Consider the following 20,549-nt stretch of genomic DNA (forward strand, 5'->3'; position numbering starts at 1 on the left):
GCTAGATGGATTGCAAGAATTTCATGCTTGGCTCAACACCAAGGCACTTTTTGTTGAAAAATCAATATGAAATACTAACCGAGTTCATGAGCAGATTTATTGGAAACTTAAAAGATTGGTGGAAAACTATTTATGATTAGGATCAAATGATGTTTCTACTTCAAACAGATTTTCACTTTATGATCTAGGTTATCCACCAATTCTTTATTTTCAAACCAGAAAATCTTCTTGAGCTTATAAGATGAGAATTTTTTTTTTAAAAAAGTGATGCTCTTTACAAAGAAAGCACCTCAATAAGCATTTCCAAAAAATGCTTAAACTATTTTATACTCTTGGAGCTAATCCCAACCTGAAGCAGGTCTTTTTGGCCTCTATTCCAAAAGAGATTGGCCAAATTGTGGAAAGATTCATCCAAAATAAAGAAAAGATTATTGCCAATGTTCCTCTTGGAGAACTCCGATGGGAGATACATCTTGCCATTGATAGTCTCTAAATATGTAGGAAGGCTTTCCGAAATTATCTCGAGCAATAAGGAGCTTGATTGGGCTTGTCAAAAGCCCGAATTAAGAATCAAGTGTTTAAAGAAAGATTCTTTTGATAATCCTTCTTGTGGGGATCAATGCAATAAATAAAGACACTTCAAAAGATTCTCTTTGGGACATACAAAGAAAAGGCGCAAATGAAGATTTTTGCAAAAAAGATGCTATAGACGAAACTCTTCAAGAAGGCGTCGAAAATCTAACAGGTTTTACATTTGCAACAAGAAAGGTCATTTTACCAAGAATTGTCCAAAAGTTAAAGGAAGAAATTCCCATTTAATCCATAAGATAGAGAAGCAAACTAGAGTATTACTCCAGGATGATGATATTGAGTCAGTCTTCTCCCTGGAAAATGAACCAACTAAGCATACTCTATGTGCTATCCATACGTGGTCACAGACTAGTGACATTGGAAGCTTGTCAAAAGAACCTAAAGAAGAGGTATTCTTCTTCTTTAAACCTCCTGCAAACTAAGATCTCTGTGTACCCACTTTTTCTATCCTCCCATATTTTCCCAATAAAATATACACATCTAAGTATGACGGGCCTATTTCTCTCATTGCCCTCATAGATATTGGAGTTGGTGCTTCTATTCTTGATACAAAGATACACCTAGAAAAATATTGGAAGTCATACACTTAGTATTTTAACTTTGCCTCTAAAGATATATTTGCTACAAGAGTACAAAGTAAACTCATCACCGTGCAGTTCCTTCCCCAGTATTCTATTACTACCAAGATCCTTGACTCTAACTCACGAGAAAAAAAAATATCATTATCAATTGGGATATCTTTATGCAAATTCCTAAACTTAAACTTGTGCCTAATGGACTACATTTCAAAAGGCAGTTATAGGAATTTGTAGACATCCAATCTTGTAAACCCTTCTTGGGATATGTGCAGATTCTCACTCAGACTTTGTCCAAAAATGCTCTAACCCTTTGTGGAAAAATCCCAATTTCTTCATCAATCTTCCTTTCAAGAAAAACAAGGATGTTAATTCCACCAAAGCAAGCCACTCTGGAATGAATCTAGAATATTTGCGTTTAGCACAAAAGGAATGCTTGGATTTGCTACATCAAGGGTTAATTGAGCCCTTAGATTCTCAATGGGTTTGTGAAGCATTCTATGTTAATAAGCGAGCATAATATAATAGAGGAAAGATGAAGCTAGTTATCAATTATCAGCCTCTTAATCAATTCTTACAAGATGATAGGTTTCCTCTACCACATTGGAATTTATTATTCTCTAGTCTCACCCAGGCGAAAGTATAATCCAAGTTTGATCTTAAAGATGGCTTTTAACAATTGGGAATTCATCTTGAAGACAGAAATGAAACTAGGATTTGTAGTCCGAATCATCATTTCTACTGGACAATGCTCCCTTTTGGCCTAAAAACAGCTCATTCGCTGTTTTAGAAGGCTATGTGCAGAATTTTCTAGCTTACCCTAGCTAATGCTCAAATTTACATTGACGATATCCTCCTTTATAGTCCAGATAAGGATTCTCATTGCAAATTATTAGCCCAATTTGCAAACCTAGTGCGAAAGCATGGTATTATGTTATCTCAAACAAAGATGATTATTGTCCAAAAAGAGATTGAATTTCTTAAGATGCATCTCAAAGATGAAACTTATTATCTTGGTCCTTATATTGCTAAGGAATTGCAAAGGTTTCCTAATGAAAACCTCTTCCACAAGTAGGTTCAACAATTGCTTCGTATTGTAAATTAACTTCAAGATTTTGTCTCAAAAATCAAAAAGTTTGTAAGTCTACTACGACAAATGCTCGAAAAAGATGTTCTTCCGTGAGGACCACAACAGATTAAGTTTGTACGCAAACTTAAGGAAATCCCGCAACATTTCCTTTCTTTGCAAATCCTTTCCACAGGAAAAAAAGTATTGTAGACAATGCCGGCTATGAATTTGGGCTGCTGTTCTTTTTGAAGAAATTGATGGAAAGCAACCAAAAACCCCAAACTCTGTTTATTGTGATACATTTACCCTCCGTAAATTTCCGTCCAAAATCACTGTTTAAAAGTTAACATGGAACCAACATGGCACTTTTAGGGACAAATGGCTCTCATGTGGTGCCACGTAAGTGCCACATTGGAAAAAGGAAAGGAAAAAATGAAAAAATAAAGAAGTTTGCACTATTCATCAAGGAAGAACAGTACTTGTCTAGAAAACGAGTGTCGCCATGTCCTCTCCAGCTCGAAGCTTGGCTTGTCTGACCTCGATTTTTGAAGCTCGCGGATCGTAGCGAGCCGCCATGGCCAAGCTTCGATGCTCACGGTTGCCGTGACCGCTCTTTGCTCGAAACTTGGTCGAGGGTCTGACCTCTACCTTCAAAGCTCACGAGAAGTCGCAAGCCACCACCACAGCGGCCAAGCTTCGAAGCAAGTTGAAGGTCGAGCTTTGAAAGTCACAGGTGGTCACAAGTCGCCATGGCCAAGCTTCGAAGTTCACAGTTGCCATGACCGCTCTAGCTTGAAGCTCGACCTCAACCTTCAAAGCTCGCGAGTGGTCACAAGCCGCCATGTCCAAGCTTCAAAGCAGATTGAAGGTCGAGCTTCGAAGCTCGCGGGTGGTCACAAGCCTCCATGGTCAAACTCCGAAGCTTGCGGCCGCCATGACTGCTTTATCTCGAAGTTTGGCTTAAGTATCTGACCTCAATTTTCGAAGCTCGCGGGTGGTTGCAAGTGGCCAATGTCAAGCTTCGAAGCTCGCGGCCCCATGGCCGCTCGAGCTCAAACATAAAAATGACAGAGTAATTGCAATTGCATTATTACGTTTTTCTTAAGCACCTGGGTTGTCATCTAAAAACCTTATGGCAACCCAACCCCCAGAAGGCACACTCCCAGTGTTCCTCTCAATTTAGTCAGCAAGATCGAATTTTGCAGGGTCCTTATTTGGGTCGAAATTGCCAAATCCTTGTCCCACAACGAAGAATGTGAACCCATGCAAGTGAAGGGGATGGCTCTCAGCACCAAGAATGCTCGTGTCCTGCATGACAAGCTCAACACTGATGTCAAAAGGCAAGAACATCAGTTTTGTTCCTTTGCCCACATTTGTGTTGTTGGGTGGGGTCCCAGTGAAGTTGAATATGGATTTCGGGTAGCTCGGAAAGTCCGTGCTGTAGACTCCGTTCGATTGACCAGTGCGGTGTGCTTGAAGGAGGGCAGTGGTCGGCATTGTGAAAGATACATTGTTAACAGCAGCACTCAACATTGTCCCATGTGGTCCTTGGCAAGTTTGGTTGCCTTGACATGGAATAGTTCCGAGACCGATTGTGAAGAAGAAGCTTTTGTCAACCTTCCGAGGGACATAGGCGGGAAATTGTGTGGTTGCTAAACTCCGGAGCTTCTTCGTGAAATTTGTCCCAAAGGCAGTGTCATTCAAAGAAGGGAGGGTCGGTTTATGGAGCGGATGTTGCTTAATTGAAGAAGACCGATGAGGATTGTTAGGGGGTGGTTTATCTTCTAAAATGCCAGTGACGGTAGAGTCATCGAATGTACCAAGACGACTCCCATAAGGCCTTGCAGTCATGAGGAAAGTGGCTTTTGGGTAGTGTGGTTTTGTCTTGAGGACATTTGTGCTCTGTCCAGGGGCGATTAGGAGCATCTCGGTCTCAAATGGTTTCAAATAAATAGCATCAGCTTCGACCACAATGAGTGTGTGGTTTGCAATGCCAAAGAAGAGCTCATGATTAAGTGGAGCATTGATTAAGCGAAGAAGATAAGTCTTTTGTGGCCTCACTTTGAGCCTGTATGTATCTGTAGGAGTTAATTTAGTCAAATATTTATTTCATGAATCATGAATTGTATGCCTTCAGAGTTTCCATGGAAATGAGATTTTTAGGAAATATAATCCATAATGCAAGCCGCGGTACCTTTGGCAGAGCTGTTATGCAATGGTCCTGGAAGTCCATTGATGGCATAGGCATCGCAAGCATTAGGTCCTCCACTAGTTTGCAAGGCTTGAATGATGAATTCCTCAGGATCCAAATTAAACCATTCACTTGAATGTTTGTGCTCTTTGTTAAATTCTTGGTAATCAGGAAAGCCAATGCAAAACAACATTGAGCTCGAATCAATCTAATCTCTAATGCATTCCTAAAGATGATGGGGACTTCTTTGTGAGGTTTGGTGAATGGATAAGAAGCATTATGTTTCAGAAGGATGGTCAGAGGACCGTAGAGAATTGATCGTAGCTATGATATATGCACATGCCACCAAAGAGTGCCTCTTTGGCCTACAATGGTGTAGTTGTACACATAACTCTGATCAATTTGTATCAGGCATTGGGTCACATATGCAGGACCATCTAACCATCCTGACCGAAGTTGTCGAACCCGATGCCTATTTTGCGTAGAAAACACATAAAAGGAAATCAACTCTTAGTTAAACACCAGAGACTATTATAGTGCCTCTCTATTGACTACCTTAATCAACAATGGTTTGTGGGCTATCAACTCAGTGCAATTTGTCATACCAGTGAATTGAGATGTTGTTCGGGACATGGTTAATCACTTCAATTAGAAGTCAGTTGCCTTCCTTGGCAATGACTCGTGGGCCCCAAAATTTCCCATTTATAGTGACCATGCTTTTGGTGTAGCATGAATGCGTTACGTTTTGCAACACGGCCTGCCAAACACATTTTCATGTGTTTAGAAAGAAAAGATCGCAATAGGAATTGTCGTTGCGCCAGTTCATGGACTTATCGTATACACCATTCATGTGTAGAATACAATCTCATTTCAAAAATAGTTTCAAGGACGATATGTGCATACATTGAACTTGTAATGTCTGGTCACGCCTTCATCGGTGACAAGAGCAGGATCAGGAAGCATGACGATGAAACATGGGAAAAACGACGTAATGGCAAAGTCCGTCGTCTCGTCACCATCGGCCACGATTGTGTGTGTTTAGAATCTTATCCTTCCATCTTGATTCGCCATCACATCGTTTTGCCCCCCAACTTTCGGACTCTCGGATCTATCGCTACCCTTGCGTCGCAATATAGATTCCAATGCCACAAGAAAAGACCACTGGATAGATCCAACAAATGCATAAATTGAATCTCTTAAAAAATTATCCAATTCAAATTGACATATTTTATTCATTTTGACTCAGTTTTATGCAATACAAATCAAGTGACTCATACTCGACCTCACTCATATCTGACTTGACCTATAAATGTAAAATACTTCCATATTTAACCTAATTTAAGAAAACTCATACCCAAAGTGAGAGTAAATTATGAACTTATATAACACCCATATTATTTTGAATTTAAGCCATTCATATAATTAAAAAAAAATAGGCTTATAACTCATTTAATAGGTCTGGATAAACATGATATCCTGACATTCATGGAAAATTGTCCCAATTATATCACATTGCATATACATGTAGGAAGGAAGATTGGGACATCTCCCATAAATCAAGTATGTAATTGTTGAGTAGGTCACTTCCAATTGGAGAAGCCAACGCAATTATGTATATTTGTAGTAGTATGGTAGTGAGTGTGTAAAAGTAAAAAGAAAAAAAAAGAAAAAGAAAATATCAAAAGAGATTGGGAGATAAATCAACATGATCTTCCACATCCAGAAAATCAAGAGAGATTGGGAAAGAAATCAAAGTGATATTCTCATATATACAAAATCACGAGAGATCAGGAGATAAATCTATGTGATTTTGTATCGTACAATTCCAATTGGGATTGCATTTGCTCCTATAAATAGGAGTCCTCATCAATGGAGAATAACATACAAAAGAAAGAATATCAGAGCAGCGTAGCGGAAGAAAAAGTTTTCTTCTTCCAAGAAAGAGAGTTATCTTTGAGTGTTATCTAGTTTACGAGAAGTTTAGACCCACAAATTGAAGACAGTGAGAGATCCACCTTTGGGTGAAGTTGTATCCCATTATTTATCATAGTGAAAGTTTGAAGTGGACTACGGTCCCGTGGTTTTTCCCTTCACCTTGGAGGGTTTTCCACTTTAAAAATTCTTGTGTTATTTACTATTCATCTTTATTGCTTTCATTTAATATTTTATCATATTTGATTTTCACATAAATAGTAGCGGAAAAATTATCTAGGCCTTCTCCATGAATATTCTTTTCTTTTTTTCCCAACAAAGTGGTATTGGAGCAAGGTTGCTCTATATATTTTTTTTTTGTGCAGGATTAAATGGAGGAAAATTTTGGCAACATGATAAAATTGACTGCATTCAATTATGCAATCTGGAAAACAAAGATGGAGGATCTGCTATACATTAAAGATCTTTGGAGGCCAATTGTGATACCGATGGAGGTACCAGTACCAGCGTCCAAGGAGTCCGATCCTATAGCGGAAGCCAAATTGGCATCATCTTCTGGTGGCAAACCAACGACAATGTTCGAAAGCGAATGGATGGTGCTCAATTGGAAGTGTGCCGCTCAAATCCAACAATGGATTGATAAGAGCATTTTTCAGAATTTTGCTAATGAACATGATGTTGGCGTTCTTTGGCAAAAATTAGAGAAAATGTACGCAAGAGCAAGAACAACAGCGCAAAATAAAGCAAATCACATGCAGCAGCTCGTGAATTTGAAATACAAAGACGGGAGCAGTGTCTCGGAACACTTGAGCGAGTTACAAGGTATAGTAGATCAACTCAATTCTATGAAGATGACATTAGATGATGAATTGCAAGCATTACTGCTACTTAGCTCTTTGCCAAATAGCTGGGACACACTTGTTGTGTCAGTCAGCAACTCGGCTCCTGACGGCAAGCTTACCATGGACGTGGTAAAAGATAAAATGTTGAATGAAGAATCCTGGCGAAAAGAGAGTGAAGTCAACCCTGAGTCTGGGGCTCTTGTCATTAATAGACAAGAAAATCAAGAACGGAGAGGGAGAAGCAAAAGCCAAAACTTCCAAAATAAGCAACGAGGAAGGTCCCAATCCAACTTCAGACAAGACAAGAAGTGTCATTATTGTGGCAAATTGGGACACTTCATCCGAGAATGCAGAAAGCTAAAGGTAGAAAAATCAAAATGTCATAACATCAACAAAGCTAACGAGAACCAGATGAATGACATTGCAAATATTGCAAATGAGGTGATCATTATTCAAAGTGATGATTCCATTAATCTTGCATCCCAAGATTCGACATGGGTAGTTAATACTGGTGCATCCTACCATGTCACGGCTCGTCAAGATCTTTTCACATCTTACACCACTAGTGATTTTGGACTTGTAAAGATGGGAAACGGAGGTATGTCTAAAATTACTGGTATGGGTAATATTTATTTGGAGACTAATGTTGGATGTAGGCTACTGCTCAAAGATGAGAGACATGTTCCGGCCATACGCCACAATCTTATATCTGCCGGCAAGCTTGATGACGTAGGCTACATCAATTTCCTTAGTGATGGAAAATGGAAGCTCGCCAAAGGTAATTTGGTGATAGCCAAAGGAGAAAAGACTAACTCTCTCTATATCACACAATTCAAGCCGTGTGAATGTAACCAGAAAATGAGTCACCACCGAGTTATGGCATAAGCAACTCGAACACATGAGTGAGAAAGGACTTAAGATTCTCACTAGAAAGCAACTTCTACCCGAAATAAAAGGTACACCATTGAATACTTGTGTCGACCGCATCATGGGAAAACAACATAGAGTAGCATTTCGCAATTTCCCACCATCTAGAAAAGCTGAATTTTAGATTTGATACATACTAATGTATGCACAATGCAAACTAGGACACTTGGAGGTGCGCTTTATTTTGTAACATTTATCGATGACCACTCTAGAAAGGTGTGGGCATTTGTCTTGAAAACTAAAGATCAAGTACAGGAAATCTTCAAGCAATTTCATATGAAGGTTGAAAGAGAAACAGGCAGGCGATTGAAGTGTGTACGCTCTGACAACGGTGGCGAATACCAAGAACCTTTTGAAGATTATTGCAAAAACCTTAGGATTAAACTAGAAAGATCCACACCAAAAACACCTCAACACAATAGTGTCACGGAGCGGATAAATAGAACCATATGTGAAAAAATCAGATGTATGCTCTCCAAAGCAAAGCTGCCAAACCACTTTTGGGGTGGGGCAATAAGGACGGCAGTTGATTTAATCAACCTATCACCTTTAGCTCCACTTAATGGTGATGTACCACAAAGTGTCTGGACTAGAAAGATGCTTCTTATGGCCACTTGAAGGTTTTCGGCTGTAGAGCATTTGTTCACATTCCAAGGGATGAGAGATCAAAGCTTGATGGGAAATCCAAGCAATGTATTTTTTTGGGGTACGCACATGAAGAATTCGGCTACAGACTCTAGGATCCCATTAACCGGAAAATAGTCAAAAGCAGGGACGTGGTATTTCTTGAAGATTAGACAATCGAGGATTTCAAGAAGCATGAGAAATCTCCATCAACAGACGAATACCCAGTTGATCTTGGCCCAGACGCTCCTCCTATCGATTCTAATAACAAGCAAGCTGAATCTAGGATTGAAAGTAAGACTACCACAACTGAACTTGAACCAATTGTTGAACAGGTCCCATCAGAACCTCAATTGAGGAGATCAACTCGTGAACTACAATCTAGTCGTAGATATTCTCCCAATGAATACGTGATGCTCACTAATGAGGGAGAACTAGAGAACTACCAAGAAGCTGTATTCCATGAGCATAAAGAGGAGTGGTTAAAAGCTATGCAGGAGGAGATGAAATCCTTAGACGAAAATCATACTTATGATTTAGTCAAGTTGCCATGAGGAAGAAAAGCTCTCAAAAACAATGGGTGTTCAGATTAAAGACTAAAGAAGGTAACTCACAGCCACGATACAAAGCAAGGTTGGTTGTGAAGGGATTCACTCAGAAGAAAGATATCGACTTCGATGAGGTATTTTCTCCTATAGTTAAAATGTCCTCTATCCGAGTTGTCCTTGGCTTGGCAGCAAGCTTGAACTTGGAGGTCGAGCAACTTGACGTGAAGACCTCGTTTTTACATGGAGATCTAAACGAGGAGATCTACATGGATCAGCCAGAAGGTTTCAAAATCATAGGCAAAGAAAATCTTGTGTGTAGATTGAGGAAGAGTCTTTATGGGCTCAAGCAGGCACCAAGACAGTGGTACAAAAAATTCGATTCCTTCATGGAAGAAAATGAGTTCAACATAACCACTGCTAATCACTGTGTTTTCGTCAAGAAATTTACTAATGGTAATTTCCTCATTTTTTTGCTTTACGTTGATGACATGCTAATTGTTGGCCAGGATAAAAGCAAGATCAACAACTTAAAGAAGGAATTAAGCAAGTGCTTTGCGATGAAGGATTTGGGACCTGCAAAACAAATTCTTGGGATGGAAATCTTGCGAGACAGACAAAATCGTAAACTCTGTTACCTCAAGAACGGTATGTTAATAAAGTTCTTAAAAGATTTAATATGAATAAATCCAAAGCAGTTTGTTCTCCACTTGCAAATCATTTCAAACTCAGCTTAAAGCAGTGCCCAAAAAGTGAGATGGACATGGAAAAGAAGGAAATGGAAAAAGTTCCTTATGCATCGGTCATTGGCAGTCTAATGTACGCGATGGTATGCACGAGGCCTGATATCGCCTATGCAGATGGTGTGGTAAGCAGATTTCTATCCAATCCTGGTAAGGAACATTGGGCAGCAGTCAAATGGATATTTAGGTATCTTCGAGGTACTTCTAATAACTGTATATGCTTTGGTAATGGTAAAACTGTGTTATAAGGTTTTTCGGATTCAGACATGGCAGGAGACGTGGACTCAAAAAAGTCTACATCGAGATACCTAATGACTTTTGCAAGGGGAGCAGTTTCATGGCAATCTCGACTACAAAAATGTGTTGCCTTATCTAGTGCTGAAGTAGAGTATATTGCGATAACGGAAGCATGTAAAGAACTCTTGTGGATGAAGAAGTTTCTACAAGAAGTGGGCCACAACCAAGAGGAGTATATCTTATATTCAGATAGTCAAAGCGCAATACACCTCAATAAAAATGCAACTTTCCACTCCCGATCCAAACACATTGACATCAGATATCATTGGATACGTGATGTGTTGGAAGAAAAAGCCCTGTAGCTAAAGAAGATACACATTGACAACAACAACTCAGATATGATGACAAAATCTCTATCTACATTGAACTTTTGCAGGTTTGACACCTTCTCCAAATTACTCGTGAGGGGGAGATTTGTTGAGTAGGTCACTCCCAATTTGAGAGGCCAACGCAATTATGTATATTTGTAGTAGTATGGTAGTGAGTGTGTAAAAGTATAAAAAAAAAGGAGAAAAAAAAGAAAAAGAAAATATCAAAAGAAATCGGGAGATAAATCAACATGATCTTCCACATCCAGAAAATCAAGGGAGATTGGGAAAGAAATCAAAATGATATTCTCACATATACAAAATCACGAGAGATTAGGAGATACATCTACGTGATTTTGTATCATACAATTTCAATTTGGATTGCATTTACTCTTATAAATAGGAGTCCTCCTTAACGGAGAAGAACATACAAAAGAAAGAATATCATAGCAACGTAGCGGAAGAAACAATTTTCTTCTTCCAAAAAAGAGAGTTATCTTTGAGTGAGTTATCCAGTTTGTAAAAGGTTCAAATCCACAAATTGAAGACAGCGAGAGATCCACCTTTGGATGAAGTTGTATCCCATTATTTATTATAATGGAAGTTTGAAGTGGACTACGGTCCCGTGGTTTTTCCCTTCACCTTGAAGGGTTTTCCACGTTAAAATTTCGGGTGTTATTTACTATTCATCTTTATTGCTTTCATTTAATATTTTATCCTATTTAATTCTCACATAAATAGTAGCGGAAAAATTATTTGGGCCTTCTCCACAAATATTCTTTTCTTTTTCCCAACAGTAATTGACATCGCATCGGTTGAGAAAAGAGCAAGAAGAACCATAAATTATTCATTCAATTATGCTTGATTCAAATGGGATGCTGACAGCCTTTGAGGAAGGACGTACGTGAAACACAATAAGCAAAATACACAGAAGACTAGCGACTAATAGTCACTAATTAAGATATGGAAAAACACAGAATGGAAAGATTGTGTTGGATTCCAAAGAACTGATAATGTTCATATACCACAAGAAGAAGAAGGCATCTTTTGTGTCAAGAACCGCTCTCCTTTCTCAAGATAAAGTTGACAGTGTCCACCACAGTGTCTATAACCTGCATAGGTAAATATAAAAGAGTTCAATTGAGGTGAGCGATTTTTGGATGCACTTTTAACCTTGGAAAATTTGGAGAGAAGACAAATTCCCCATAAAATTTGCTTTCAATTGGGCATATTTTGGAAATATTTATATTTTGCTAGGCTGAAGAAGGAAAAGGTTCAGTCATGTTTCATCCAACCAATTTAAAATTGACCGATCACACAAAGTATAGCAAATCAAGGTATGTAAGTATGGGAGGATTATCCACACTGACAGCTCAAAACCACTTGAGGTCATGTTTGGTTCATTGCCCTGGAATCACGAAAAGGAATCTCAATCTAAGCAATCAAATTCCTAGATGTGGGGTTCATTCTCTATTGTTTGGTTTCAATTTACAAATGAAGGGAGAAATGTTTGATGTGAGATGCAAAGTGAGGTAAAAACATGTCAGAAATGGAATGTGTAAAATATTTCTCTGATCCACATATCCAAAGTGGCTAATGAAAAACTAGGGATAGAAACAGAATGAAGAACCACATACGATCCCCCAACAATTTCCCGATTATTGTCATCTAAAATGATCGTTTCATTTCACAAACACATTACATACAGCTCCTCAAAATCTCTTGAGTAAAGCATTTCACACATAATCTGCAACAATGAAGATAAAGTCATTCCCACGTAACTTCAAACTACTTCACAGCTGTTACCTCAAGCCATTATGATATTCTTGTCCTTATTGTGTTTTGAGTCAAAGACCCAATCACGAGAACAAATGGAGTGACAACAACTCAGCCAAGTGTGTTAATGGAACTTTATATCCCCACTCAAGCCAACGTGATGCTCGTAGTTGGCGTCTCCATTAACAGACCAGACAAGTTTCGCAATAGAGAGAGAGAGAGAGAGAGAGAGAGAGAGAGAGAGAGAGAGAGAGAGAGAGAGAATCTCACCTAGTAGAGGAATTTGAGGGCCATGGAATCAAGAGGCAAGCGAAACTCCCATGGAAGGATTTGAAGATGATGAATGGAGAGAGAGAGAGAGACAGAGACAGAGACAGAGAGAGTTCTGGCTTTCTAGGATTTGAAGATTTATGAAGCTCAAGAGTACCGAGCATGTTGGGTTCGTGAATGTTTTTTCCTCCTAAGAATCCAAGTACTGCCTCTACTCGAGCAATTGAAATCTGCATTAGGAGTATCTGTTAACTAGGCACTTTGATTCTATGATCATAAATCCATCCAAAGAAGAGCTGCAATGGCATTCCATTTCCTGTTTATTACTCCAAGGTGAGCCAAACAAGGCCTAAGTGATTACACGATGTACTATATTTTTCATGGTGGAATCAATGACCTGCCGTCTCAACCATGACTTTCCATAGGATTATGTATCTAAAATCCGAAACCAAAGAAGTGAACATGCACATGATTCACTTACTTAAGAACTGTCACAAAGCTAATTAGAGAATCCACAACAACTAGTAAAAGAGAAAGAAGAAGGGAGAAGGAATAGAGAAGAGGAGAAGGAGAATGTAAAAGAAAGAAACAAAGAGGGGGCTGTAGATTTATGTAGTAACAGAAATCCTACACCCATTTTATTTATATTAAATATAAATTATATATGACAATAATACCCTTATGTAAGTAAAAAAGGAAATAAAACTCTGATAATAAAGGAAACTTAATTAAAGTAACTTAACACTCCCCCTCAAGTTGGAGCATATAGGTCACCCATGCCTAGCTTGGAACAACCAGTAACAAAAGCAGGACGAAATAATGCTTTGGTAAACATATCAGCAAACTGATCTCTCGAGGCAACGTAAGGAGTAGGAACCAGCTTCTGCTTCACAGCATCCCGAACAAAGTGACAGTCAACTTCTATATGCTTAGTTCGCTCTTGAAAAACAGGATTCTAGCAATATAAATAGCTGCTTGATCAGCACCCAAAAAAATAATAACTACTTGATTATCACACATCATATCAATAGGTTGATTAATAAAAAATCCAAGCTCCTAGAGAAGAGATTTCAACCACAACAATTCGGCCACAGTATGTGCTATAGCACGATATTCAGCCTTTGCACTAGACTTGGCAATGGTAGTCTGTTTCTTGCTTCTCCAAGTAACCAAATTACTAAAGCTCCTACAGATAGTAGAGCCCAATCAACAGTCATAGTAGTAGTCGTAGTAGTAGTAGCAACAGAAGTAGTAGCAGCAGTAGTAGCCACAGTAGCCGCAGTAGCCGAACCAATAGTAGTAGGAGTAGCAGCAGCAATAGCAATAGTAGGAGTAGCAACAGTAGGAGTCATAGTATTATCACTCATGACGATAATCTCAATATAAATATATCTACCACAGAAATCTCAATTCAAATAATTCTATGCTTGACGGAAACCTAGCAAGACTAGTCAACCATAATCAATAAAGTACTCCGATTCTTGAATCCACTGATTAGTAAGTGTTGTAATCCATGTTCACAAACCGAACCTGATGAATTTGATATCTTCCGATCTCATATGTATAAAGACTTGAAGAGAAAACAGATAAAAATTACAGCTTTAGGTGACTGTAAACCAGAGAAGAAGTAGGGTTACTAGGGGACTCTCAAACCAGTAATAGGATCAAGTAATCAGGTAGTTAAATCTGCTTTGATACCATGTCACAAAACTGATTAGAGAACCCGCAGCAAATAGTAAGAGAGAAAGAAGAAGGGAGAAGGAATAGAGAAGAGGAGAAGGAGAATGTAAAAGAAAGAAACAAAGAGGGGGCTGTAGATTTATGTAGTAACAGAAACCCTACACCCATTGTATTTATATTGAATATAAATTATATATTACAATAATACCCTTATGTAAGTAAAAAAGGAAATAAAAATCTGATAATAAAAGAAGGAAATAAAACTCTGATAATAAAGGAAACTTAATTAAAGTAACTTAACAAGAACCTACCATCAATTCACCCCAACGTACATGCGAGGAGAGATGAGAGAGACAGATAGAGAAATGTCAGGATTTTGTTAAGAGTACGAATACCAACCAAGTCTGCAGGAAGTTCTGAATGATTATCTTTTCCCTTGAATACCCCGGTCCTTGTTAATGTAGAAACCAAGGATCTCTTGCCTGAAGGAGCTGTTATCAGTACTGGTGATTATGTCCGGAAATAAAATTACCAATATGATAAAATACAATTCTCAGTATGAAATATGCCCGCCGTGCGCCTCTAATGTTGATTTTTGGGTTATCCTATCATGTATAGTGTTCTGAAACAACGAATTCCGAGTATGTATTAGTCTCCACATCTAGGTTGCTTAACAAAGATGGCATAAGATTCCTTAACAAGGTCTCAGCATTTCCATAGACAAATGGATTTGGCCTCCCTTAGGATGTATATGCCAGCAGAATGGGATGTATTCTGCAGAACAGGGACAAGTAAACAATGCATAACACAAGATTGAAGATTAATGCATGTCACTATGCTGCATTGAGGTAAACTTTAATGTTTTGTGGAGAATATTAGATCAAACTCCATGCAGAACTAAACATTGAGAAGCTGAAACCTCACTATATTACCTGTTATAGATTGCTTCTAACCCAATCCTGAAAGCTCCCATACCCAGACGCTCAGTAGGAAAAGTAGCCTGCCTCTACACTTTGTCAGCTAGTCATCAGCCAGTCTTTAGTTCCACGAAGGCTTAAAAAATTCAAGATTGCAGCTGGCGTCACAAATGGCATAGCTTACCTGGTATTCGAGGTCATTATTTGCAAAAAACAGGTGCGGTTGCTTTCCAGCCTCCCTTCCAGGAGGCCATCCAGTTCTCAATATGTCACAGAGTACCTAAACCCAAACTTGAATATCACGGAATTTTTTTAATGTACACAGACAGACAGATAGATGATAACACTCCATTTTATCACTTTTTCCAAGCTAGATGTCAGCACCCACTAGACTTTTAAAAAGAGATGACTAAAGTTGCAGAGTAGTTACTGAACAACCAAACACAGCTTAGTGTCTTTTTTGATGGCCAGTTCAAAGATTTAAAACTCGCGTAATGAAAAGCCCAGTATGGACAAGATCCTCTAGAGTGGTCAAAACCTGAGTATCTTTGCTCCAGTCAACAAAATCACTGGCCACAAATGCTGTCTGAACTCTCTATGTTTGGCCAGCAATTTTTCTCTCCCCTATCATATTAGAAGTGTTGTTCTGGTCAATGTCAGGCTTAGTTGTCCATCTCTTGTACGATGCTGGAGGATCAATGGCATCAAAGTAGCTAGTGTACTCATCAATTGACAGAACGTTTCTGCATAGAAAAGACACAGGCAGAAAGAGGGTCAACTGGAGGAAAAAAAAACAGAGAGAGAAAGAGAGAGAGAGAGAGAGAGAATCAAGTTGTTGGAGTTCTCATTCCGGGTGAAACAGTGTTGAACACAGACGACTGAGAAGATTTATGGAGAGGACTTCTCTACAATTACTCAAGTCCCTGAGAACTTGAGTGATTTTTATTAACTTTGCTTGCTCCTATTTATTACCTAGACATCTTCAATATCAATTTTATTAGATACATAACTTTATCCTCATAACTTTGAAAGATTTCAGTAACCTTGACACCATATACTTTCGAAAGCTTTCAGTAACCTTGGCACGATATAACTTTTGTCGAGCTATTGTTGTTTAAAACTTGTGTAGACTTTAGATAGCAAGGGTATGTGTGGGCTTGCTTTCATTTCTCTTTTCAGTGATCTGCCTTAACCATTTCTAACAAGCCTTTTTTTTTTTTTAGAACACATTGAGCTCCTTGTCTACTTAGCTTCTAAAGTAGCTTTGGATGGTTGTGCAACCCGAATTATATCTGAAATTCAAGCTCTGTGATGACAAGTTGGAACTCTTTGGGTACTGAATTATTTGTGACAATTCTGTCTTTTCCTGTTCTAATTATGAGGGTTGCTGATGGACTAGAAGTTATGAACAATTGCCAGATGCACAGATTTATTGATTATGTTTGGTTGTGGCAGTGTTATATCAATTTACAAATCGAAAATGTGCCACAATATTTAGCATTTTAGTATCTCAGGTTTGTTTTTTGGAAGGTGGTGTGATTGATTGATCTCTTGCATCGAATAACAGGGAGAAGTGGATCTAGCTTGTGTTATTGTAGTTGACCATTTAAGCCTGAAGTAACACTAGAGTGTGATCACTGATTCGAGGAAATTTTAACTCTGGGTAGGTGCTACAATGGGCAGGATTTTATGTGGCTAACTAAGCATTAGTACATGCATTGGCATGCCAAAATGGTTTTGTTATGAGTGCATTTTGAGAAACTAATGATGTTGAATTTACCAAAGAAAATAAGACAGTACTTTAGGTTGGTTTAGGTAAATCAACTAACACCCTTCAATCTCCCAATATAAAGATGAGGTTTTGTGATGAGGTAAAGTGTGCAGAAAGACTAGAAGGAGTTGCTTTTTGAATCTACTAAAGACAGAGGCAATTAATTGTAGTGTGAGGTGAAAAGATATGTTTCTGCATTGCTTACCGGAAGTGACTTGTTACTGTTGATTCTGCTTCTACTTTTTTTGCAGTCATCATGTGCTCTAGATGTTGATTGCTTGTATATTTAGATCATCATATTGCAAGGGATTGGTAATGCCATCTTTCTTGGTTGTTGTTGGAACTTCCTTTTAGTAGATCTAAGACCTCTATCTGTTTTGCAACTTCCTTGGAATGGAATTTTCCTCTATTTTTCTCAATTATGTGATGAGACACAAACGAGGTCAAAAAACACTTTGTGGTGCTTGACATCTGAGGATGAATTTGGTAGAATTCTTGATTTCTTTTCCAACTTAGCAGTTAGCACTGCATATCAGTAAATAGATTTGGTTTTTACTATGCTTTGATGACCGTCTTTTTCTTGTGACAAAGCTGGCCTTGATGAAGCAAAAGAGGCGTAGAAGAAAATCGGTGCTAAAGAAGTGTTCACCGAGAGCCAATTAGAAGTAAAGAATGTCAAGAGTCTACTAATACCATCCATCCACTAACCCATTCTACTATATTCTTATGCATGGACACATCCATTTTTGACCATTACCACTTGAGTTCTTTATTTACATCTTATTGACTTTGTACTAGGGTGATTTAAAAGAACCTACCCTTGGATTAAACTGTGTTGGTGGCAATGCTGCCTCTTCGGTGATGAAATTTTTGAGGTGCAACAAGTGTTAAATTTGTGTCAAGTGCTTCCCTTATCTTTCTGAAGAGAGTTGATCTAGTTTTGTTCTCAGGCAGGGGAGTAACCATGGTGACATATGGTGGGATGTCTAAGAAACCAATTACACTGTCAACTTCATTTTTTATCTTCAAGGTAAATTAAGCAGCGAACTAAAATTTCTGCCTATGGTTATGAGGTTATTTCAATCAAGCCTTACAATTTGACTTGTCTATGTTTCAGTCTCAGTCTTGGCAATGACCTATAGTTTTATTTTTTGTTTAAATTTGGCCCAAAATCTCAATTTCAGTAGTAGACGCAACCAAATTTGAGCGAAAAAATTATCCCTGGGGTTGAGACTAAGAGGAATGTATAAACCAATGCAATAGTGGTTCTTATGGTTTGCAGGATCTTTCTTTGAGGGGATTTTGGCTGCATAATTGGATTAGTTCAAATGATGTAAGAGTGCAAAAGAATGATAGATCACTTGCTGGTCACTTGCTGGAACCAGCACGTGATGGGAAGTTAAAATACAAGTTTGTCTTTTGTAACAACCACTCAAATTGCTGTATTTAGGTCTCCATATCTTTATAGTAATTTTCGATAGTATTTATCCTCAAGAGAGTGTGTTTGGATTGTGGATGCATATTAATTTCTCCAAAACTGCAGGACCGAGCTTGTTCCTTTTAGTGATTTCCATGTTGCACTAGATAAATCACTGGGGAAACCTGGGAGCCATCCTAGGCAAGTCCTAATGTTCCAAGGCTACTGAATATATAAGGGCGGTGAGAAGAAGGAAAAATCCTGTGTCATATCCTTCAAATGATCAGCTTGTTCTGAAGTTCTGAGGCATTGGATCAACCGGGCACAATAACTATGTATCTGTTCCCTTACTATTATTTTCTCTTTTCATAAGTTATGTATCTTTTCCGTTGAGGAAATTTTGTTGCTGCTTATTTTCACCAATTTCCATTCTGAATTTGTTTTGCATCATGCCATCCAATCTAAAACTAATCTCATGCAACATGAGGTCTGTCTATTACGGCTGAATTTGGAGATCCAAACATCGCCCCCTTTGGTAAGGGTCCATAAAAGTTTCAGATTTGCCAATTACAATTCTCATATACATGTAACAAAGAACATTGGGATACTTTCCCAAAAGTCATGTAATCGACATCGCATGCATTGAGAAAAGAGTAAAAAGAACCATAAATTATTCATTTGATCTAACCTAATTTAAATGGGATGTGGACTGCCTTTAAGGAACGTCATACATACACAATGAGCAAAATCAAGAGAAGACTAGCTAATGGTAGTTACGTTTTATGATAGGGAAAACACATAATGGAAAATCGTACCGGCTTCCAAAGAAGTGACAATTGTTCAGATACCACAGAAAGTAAAGGCATCTTTTGTCTAAGTGATGTCAAGAACCGCAATCTTTTCTCAAGATAAAGTCAACAACATCCTCAACAGTATCCACGACCTACATAGGTAAACAAAAAAGAGTTCGATCAGGATGAGTGATTTTCGAATTCATTTTTAAACTTGGAAAATTTAGGGAGAAGACAAGTTCCCCACAAAAGATGTGCATGGTTTTGAAAAACTGACATTTCACTAGGCCGAATAGGGAAAGGGTTCGCTCAGTCATGTTTCATCCAACCAAGTTAGAATTTACAGATCACCCAGAGCATAGCAAATCAAGGTACGTAAGTATGGGACACCTCAAACACTTAAGGCCATGTTTCATGGCCATGCAATTATGAAAAGGAATCCCGTTCTAAGCAATCAAATTCCTAGGAGTGGGTTTTTTTTTTTTCTTTGTTGTTAGGTCTCAATTACCAATGAAGAGAGAAATGTCCAACGTGAGTTGCCAAATGAAGTTAAAACATGTCAGAAATGGAATGTGTTTCCAATCAACATGTACAAACCGGAGGATAGAAACAGAGCGAAGAACCACATAAGATCCCTCAACAATTTCCCGATCATTGTCCTCCAAATGATTTTACAGTTCACACAAGCATTTTTACAAACCAATTATATAAAACTCATCAAAATCTTGCAAGTCAAGCATTTTTCGCACAAAATCCACAGTGATGAAGATAAAGCCATTTTTATGAACTTCAAACTACTGCACAGAAGTTACCTTAAGCTATTATTCTTATTTCTTATCCTCTTTGTGTTTTGAGTCAAAGACCAATCACAAGAACTGCAAAAAGCCTACATGATGCTTGTCGCTGATGTCTCCATAAAGAACCCAAACAAGTTTCACAATGGCAAGAGAGAGAAAGGATTTCGCCTAGTAGAGGAATGTGAGGGCTATAGAATCAAGAGGCAGGCGAAATTCACGTGGGAAGGATTTGAAGATGATGAATGGAGGGAGGGAGGGAGAGAAAGTTCTGGTTTTGTAGGATTTAAAGAGGATGAAGCTACTGAGTGGGTAGAGTTCGCAAATGTTTTTCTCTTCTAGGAATTCCAGTACCACCTCTACCTGAGCAATCCAATTCTGCATTTTAAAGAGAATCCATAACCTAGGTAATTTGATTCCACAATGATAAAAAAAACCAAAGATGAGTTGCAATGGGATCTCATTTCCTTTTCTTACTCCAAAGTGAAC

The 20,549-nt window shown here is 38.4% G+C and overlaps 3 pseudogenes; 1 reads left to right on the plus strand and 2 right to left on the minus strand.

Annotated features, from left to right (window-relative positions):
* Nucleotides 1-3,336: 3,336 nt before the first annotated feature.
* LOC120290716 lies at nt 3,337-5,389 on the minus strand (annotated as a pseudogene).
* Nucleotides 5,390-11,696: 6,307 nt separating this feature from the next.
* On the minus strand, nt 11,697-17,316 carry LOC104435362 (annotated as a pseudogene).
* A 323-nt stretch (nt 17,317-17,639) lies between these two features.
* Nucleotides 17,640-18,704, plus strand: LOC120290717 (annotated as a pseudogene).
* The last annotated feature ends 1,845 nt before the right edge of the window (nt 18,705-20,549 follow it).

Source organism: Eucalyptus grandis, chromosome 2, assembly GCF_016545825.1.
Source record: "Eucalyptus grandis isolate ANBG69807.140 chromosome 2, ASM1654582v1, whole genome shotgun sequence".
In the NCBI taxonomy this organism is placed as follows: domain Eukaryota; kingdom Viridiplantae; phylum Streptophyta; class Magnoliopsida; order Myrtales; family Myrtaceae; genus Eucalyptus; species Eucalyptus grandis.